Source organism: Peromyscus californicus, unplaced genomic scaffold (assembly GCF_007827085.1).
Source record: "Peromyscus californicus insignis strain IS unplaced genomic scaffold, ASM782708v3 Scaffold_8__1_contigs__length_139910024, whole genome shotgun sequence".
Lineage (NCBI taxonomy): Eukaryota > Metazoa > Chordata > Mammalia > Rodentia > Cricetidae > Peromyscus > Peromyscus californicus.
Window position 1 is genome coordinate 51,661,714 of NW_026294606.1, and position 7,384 is coordinate 51,669,097.

The window sequence follows — 7,384 nt, forward strand, 5'->3', positions numbered from 1 at the left end:
ACATGCACACACACACACACAGACACACACACACACACACACACACACACACACACACACACACACACACACACACACACACACGAGAAAGAGGGAGAGATTTTTCAAATAGAATCCAAAGCTGAGGATGTAGGTTAATGGTAGTGCACTTACCTGTCATGTACAGGGCCCTGGGTACCACGCATAGCACTGGTAGGAAACTAGTAAACTATTAGCAGGATTAGAAGACATTAGGGCTGAACTCCTCCCTCATAATCAACAGTTTATAAAGCCAAGAACTAGAACTGAAGACTCATTTGCTGCTCAGAGGAAGGGGGCCTGGTCCTATCTTTGGATCTGGGAGGAACCGCCAAGACCACGGATAGCTCCCTGGCTTTAAGAGGCCTAAACTTTACAAGATAACTATCTAATAGAAAGCTTTCTGCTAAAGAACGATTGCCCCTCCTATAAGACCCAATCAAAAAGGTTGCCAATCACCTGGACAGTGGCTGGAGAGATGGCCCAGCAGTTAAAGAGTTCTTATTGCTTTTGTAGAGGACCAGATTGGATTTTCAGCACCCACGTCAGGAAGCTCACAACCCTCTGTAACTCCAGTTCCAAGGGATCTGACACCCTCTTATGGCCTCCATGGGCACTTTCATGCATGTGGTACACAAACTCATGCAGGTATACATACATATGCATATATAAAAATAAGAACATTTTTTAAAGAAACCCACCTCTCAGCTGGGTGTGGTGGTGCAAGCCTTTGGTCCCAATGCCCAGGAGGCAGAGGCAGGAGGATCTGTGTGAGTTCAAGGCCAGCCTGGGCTATTACACAGAGAAACCCTGACTCAGAAAAAAATGAAGGAAGAAAGGAAGGGGGGAGAGAGGGAGGGAGGGAGGGAGGGAGGGAGGGAGGGAAGGGAGGGAGGGAGGGAAAGAAGGAAGGAATCAGCCCTCAGGAATGCTACCTAGTGTGGAGACTTTAGAAATCATATAAGGCCTGCCTACAGTGTAGGTCAGCATAATGTCCTCTTGGCCACTGTCCACTTTCACTGCTTGAGAGTGTTATCCTCTACCACACAGTATACTCTATCTTCTACACTATACTCTATGTCTCATCTGAAGTTTTTTAATGGTGATCACAAGGATCAGGAAGTTGAAAGAAAGCCAGAGAATGATCCTAGTAGTAGTATGAGCCAAAATAAATAATAAGGGAGAAATACTTTCTTCCGGTACAGCCATGCCTGTAATGCCAGCAGTAGAGGGCTGAACTTTGTAGGAATAATCAGTAAATCCATAACTTCTTTTTGCTTGTTTGTTTGTTTGTTGTTTTTGTTTTTGTTTCTCGAGACAGGATTTCTCTGTGTAGCTTTGCGCCTTTCCTGGATCTCACTCTGTAGACCAGGCTGGCCTCGAACTCACAAAAATCCACCTGCCTCTGCCTCCCGAGTGCTGGGATTAAAGGCGTGTGCCGCCACCACCCGGCCGATAACTTCTATCTTTAAAATGTAGTTTATAATTTTAGCAGCAAAGCTTAAATACTATGTAATTTGTCCTCCTTACTATGTCAAAATTTTTGAGCCTGGTAAACATATATTATCCTTCAAGACCAGGTATTTGTATTAAAATACACTGTGATTGCACATAATCCAGACCCCAGATAGTGGTTTCCACCCAAAAAAATTATCTTTCATATACTAGTCTGAGCTTAGATAACAGTTAGCAAATATTCTTTTAAGGTGTGTTGCTTTTGTTTATGTTGCATTTGTTTAACTCTGTGAAGCTGTGATACTGTGCCTGTGTAAAATACCTCGTGGTCCAAAAATTGCTGAACAGCCAATAGCAAGACAGGGGAGAAAAATAGGATGGGCTGGCAGGCAGAGAGAAGAAATAGATGGAGAAATCTGGGAGGAAAGAAAAGAGGAGAGAAGGAGGAGGACATAAGGGGCCAGCCACCCAACTACACAGCAAGCCACGGAGTAAGAAATCATGAAAGATACACAGAAATAGAGAAAGGTAAAAGCCCAAAGGCAAAAGACAATTAAGAATAAGCCCCCATGTGTGATTTGGGAGCTGGGTGGTGGGCCCCCCAAAAAGCAAAAAACTAATAACAACAGATAACTCTTGATAAATCAGACTGTGCGAGTTAAGTTCTCTGGGTTTTATCATCTTATTCAGGGTGGAAGCCAGCACTGTTAGTCAGATTTCCATCACCGAGAAAAACAGTGTAGTGGAGGAAGGATGTGTGTTGGCTCATGGCTCTCAGATGTTTCTGTCCATGGTCGACAGCTCCATTGCTTCTCGGTCTGTGTGTGATAATGCAGAATATCGTGGTAGATCCATAAAATGGAGCAGGAGGTGATGAGGGGCAGAGAAAGCATTCTGTCCCCAAGGGCACACCACTTAGTTACGTGTCTATTGCTGTGACAAACACCACAATAACGGTGACTTATAATAGGATTTAATTTGGGGCTTACCCAGGTAAAGAGGAGGACCCTAAGAGAATTGCCCCAGGAAGGGGAAAGGGTGAAGATCTCCTGGGTAAACCAGGAGGGGGAAACAGAAGGGAGGGGGTAGTGGGTAGGAAAATGAGGGTTTGAGATGGCCGAGTTGAGGGGGGGACAGAGAGGGAAAGCAATGAAAGAGATATCTTGACAGAGTGAACCATTATGGGGTTAGGGAGAAATTTGGTGCTAGGGAAATCCCCTAGGAACTCACAAGGAGGTCCCCAGCTAAGACTCATAGCAATGGTGGAGAGGGTGCTTGAACTAACCTTCCCCTATAATCAGATTGGTGATTACCCTAATTGTCATCATAGAGCCTACATCCAGTGACTGATGGAAGCAGATGCAGAGACCCACAGCCAAGCACTTGGCCAAGCTCCTGGAATTCAGTTGAAAAGAGGGAGGAGGGATTATAGGAGCAAGGGGCGGTCAAGATTATGATGGGAAAAACCACAGAGACAGCTGACTCAGCTAGTGGGAGCTCATGGACTCTGGACTGACAGCTGGGGAGCCTGCATGGGACAGCACTAGGCCCTCTGAATGAGGGTGACAGTTGTGAGGCTTGATGTGTCTGTGGGTCCCCTGGTAATGGGACCAGGACTTATCCTGGGTATATGAACTAGCTTTTTAGAGCCCATTCCCTATGGTGTGATGCCTTACTCAGCCTTGATGCAGGGGGAAGGGGCTTAGTCCTGCCCCAACTTGGTATGACAACCTGTGTTGACTACCCAAGGGAGGCTTTACTCCCTATAAGGAGTGGATGGGGGTGGGATGGGGGAAGGTGGGGAGGGAGCAAGAGAAGGAGAGGGAGGGGGAACAGTGGTTGGTATGTAAAATGAAAAAATAAATAAATAATTTAAGGCTTACAGTATAGGGTGAGTCCATGGCCATCATGCAGGGATTGTGACAGCAGGCAGACAGGTATAGTGCTGGAGCAGTAGATGAGAGCTTACATTGTGGTCCACAAGCATGAGGCAGAGAGAGATGTAACTGGGAACGTCGTGGGCTTTTGAAATCTAAAAGCCTGCCCTAGTGACATACCTCCTCCAACAAGAACACACCTCCTAACCCTTCCCAAACAGTTCCACCAATTCAGAACCAAGTATTCAAACATATGAGCCTTTGGGGGCCATTCTCACTCAAACCAACATACCACCCTATGACTCAGTTTCTCCAAATAGTCCGCCAAACTTTTCATCATCTTCTGTCTTGGCTTCTTTACCTATTGGTGTGATAAATGCTCAGTTTAATTGAGAAATTGTTTATTCTGGCCCACAGTTCAAGGCACAGTCCTCCATGGCAGGGAAGTCCAGTTGGCTGGAGTTTGAAGCAGCCGGCCGTGTTGCATCTTCAATCAGGAACAAGAAGCAATGAACACGTGCTGTTTCTCAGTTCACTTCGTCACTTATCCAGAGGAGGGCCCTCGCTAAGGAATGTTGCCACCCACAGTGGGTGTGTCTTCCTTCCCTGTACTGCCTGATTTTGTGTGTCAACTTGACACAAGCTAGAATCAGAGAGGAAGGAGCCTCAACGGAGGAAATGCCTCCATGAGATACAGCTGTAAGGCATTGTCTTAATTAGTGATCAGTGAGGGAGGGCCCAGCCCATGGGGAGGACCCAGCAGGCTGAGCAAGCCGGGGAAGCAAGTCAGTAGGCAGCTCCCCTCCATGGCCTCTGCATCAACTCTTGCATCCAGGTTCCAGCCCTGCTTGAGATCCTGTTCTGACTTCCTCCCATGATGGACTATGATCTGGAAGTGTAAGCCAAACCCTTTTCTCCCCAACTTGCCTTTTGGGCATGGTGTTTCATCGCAGCAATAGAAACCCTAATTAAGATATGCCCCAATTAAAACAATCAGGATAATCCCCTGGACAGGTATGCACACCCACCTCCTGGGTGATTCTAGATTCTGTCAAGTTGACAATTAACACTAACCATCACACCTCCCCAAAATGTCATCAAATGATGACTCCTTCAGTTGATTAACCCATTGGTTAGGTAAGAGCCTTCCTGGTCCAACCACCTCTCAATAGTGAATCCATCTGCTGGGGACCAAGCCTTTCAACACGTGAGCCTTTAGGTGGTTGGGGGCATTTCATATCTAAACTATTACACACTCTGGTTGTCACATTTTTAAAGGAATAGAGAAATGATCCAAGAAGAAAATAGCACATCACATGAAGCATCACTCCTTTAAACAGAATCCTTTTAGCTGTATGATGGCTCTGCTAACATGCTATGGAGGAGCCTTGGTTGCCTAGCAGAATTTAGAATTCCCCATGAAAGCATGTGGTGGAGATTGGAGGAACACTAGTTTTATGGTTTAAATGTGAGATGTTTCCACTGGGCCCATGTGTTGAACAGTGTTTTGAGAAGTTTTGGAAATTTTAAGAGGTGGGGCCTACCTGGAGGAAGTGGGTGACTGGATATGCATTTTTGAAGGCTAATCGCTGCTCTTTCTCCTTCCCCTTTCCCTCCTCTCTCTCCTTCTCTTCTCTTCTCATCCTATCCCTTGTCCTCCCCTTCCCTCTCTTCTTTCTACTCCTACTTTCTCCTCCTTTCTACCTGCCATGAGATAAAGAACCTATGTCCCCACATTCTGTAGCCACCATGATGTTCTGCTAAAGCAACCGGACTGAACCCTGTGAAATGATGGGCCAGATTTAATCTTTTGTCACTTAGGTGGTTCCCTCAGGAATGTTGGGCACAGCTACAGCTAACACACACTACTCAGTATCTGAACCACATCTAGTTCAGAGAATAAAGTGGAACCCAGCCTCCAGGGACAACATGGCCTCTGCCAGCTTGAACTCTCAGCAACTTGTATCTGTAAGTTGCTTGTGATCTGTTGGTAACACCAATTAAATTCATTGGTTCACCAAGCTAGAGTTGAATGGTGTTGTTTCTTTAGTCTTTTGTTGGTTTCTTATGTGGGTGAGTAGACATTTGTTCATTTCCCCAGGGCAAGTTAACAATGAATGATCCAGAAAAAAAAATCGTTTAGGTCACTGACATCAGGTATCCATGTCACAGCCAGCCCAATGTCTGTACTAACTACATTAACACTAGTTGCCAAAAACATAGGCCCCAAGCATGTGTGAGTGTTGGGGTGGAGGACTGGCATTCCAGGAGCTTATTGCCTGTTCACTGACAGTCCAAGCCAGTATCCCTGATGGACAGGTAGGTTCCCTCCACAATATAGTTCGGAGAGAAATGTTATTCCATTTGCTCCAGCTGCAGCCAGCAGAAGAGGAATACAGCATGAGATGGCACAAACACATCAGAACGTTTTGGTCCAAAAGGACATGACACATCCACTCAACAGCTCGAATGCAGCCAGCTGACCACATCAGGCACTGTGCCCAGGAAAGAGGGGAAGGTGTCCTGAGTGGCTTTGTCCACCAGGGTATGTGTCTCTCTTAGAGGAAATGTTCATATAGATGACTCCCATGCCAATGCCACCTGATTCTTCTGCCGGGATTATCTTCACTTGGAGTGTGAGGTGTGTGTGGGTGTGTGTGTGTGTGTGTGTGTGTGTGTGTGTGTGTGTGTGTGTGTGTTTACTGAAGACCAAACCTAGGGCTTTGAACATATTAGGCAAGCATTCTACCACTGAGCTCTATCCCAAACCCACTCCCTGGCTCTCAAGGTGGTTCTCAAGGTGACATTGGCACTGTCACCTCTGTGTGACGACTGCAGTTACACTGGAATTAGCATAGGAGAGCAGAGGAATGAGGAATCTGGGAGGAGAATCTGAGTATCACTCTAAAACATGAGCCACTTTCAGTATGAAAAGAAGTCAGAAGTGGATACAAGAGAAGGGGCTGGCTTTCTTGGTCATTTGATTGAGTAGGAACAGTTCACTAACCATTATGTGAATCAGTACATGTTGTTTTCCATTCAAGAAATTCGCCCACTTCGTTTAATGACAGCCACAGACACTGCAAAGAATTGAGATTTACATTCATGCTAGGGTCCTTCTGCAGCCAAGAGAGAATGGGGAGTGGGGAACAGTTGACTGGATTTAAATTCCTGCGTGGTGAGCTGGTATCTATGACCCCACCACCAGGATTCTTGGGAATAAGAGCTTCCCAGGTCCTTTCTCCACTCTCAGCAGCCAGCCAGGCCCTATAGATTACTCTCATATACACACAGAGTCGGAACTCCGACGTCTATCTTAATTTTAAATCCTTTACATTGACTTCATCAGCATGGCACCCCAAAAGCCATGAGTCCAAGAATTGTGAGTTTAATCTAACAGTATACTGATTTCAACAGCTGCATTCTGAAGCGTACATACATGCAGTTCTCTTCATGCACACCAGAGGGCACTGTGTGACCACTTACTGCAATGGCGTGGACTCGCTTCAACAGTTTGCAGAGCAAGCCATCTTTCACAACGTGTTTTCCAATCTTAGAGGATTCTTTAAAGCAAGATAGGCGGTCAATACGGAGACTGTAAACTGAGAAATAGCTTGATTTAGAGTCTCAGGAACTGCTATCTGGAAAGCTGATTTGAGTAAAGCCAAAAGTAGATCCAGAAGAAAGAACAAAGGACTTGGTTAAAGAAATCAAAAGCTACAACCGTTGCTGGGGTGAGAGCCTCAAGCGTCAGCACTGATTTGATCAGTTACAGTTATGGAGTGGCTGCGGCTACAGCTGGGCATGGTGCTAGTTCAGGTGCAATAGTTAGCTGGCCCCTAGGCTCCGTTTTAGACTCCTTTTAAAATGGAATTTCTAAGGTTTCCAAAAAAAGTATTTATTGGCTAATTGCTCTTCTATTTTATTTAGAAATGTTTCAAAATTGCCCTGCAAATAGCAATGTAAGGTCGTTCACACACCAAAAGACTTGGGCAGCTGTGTGTGCAGAGATGGAGAGAGAAAGGAGAGAGAGG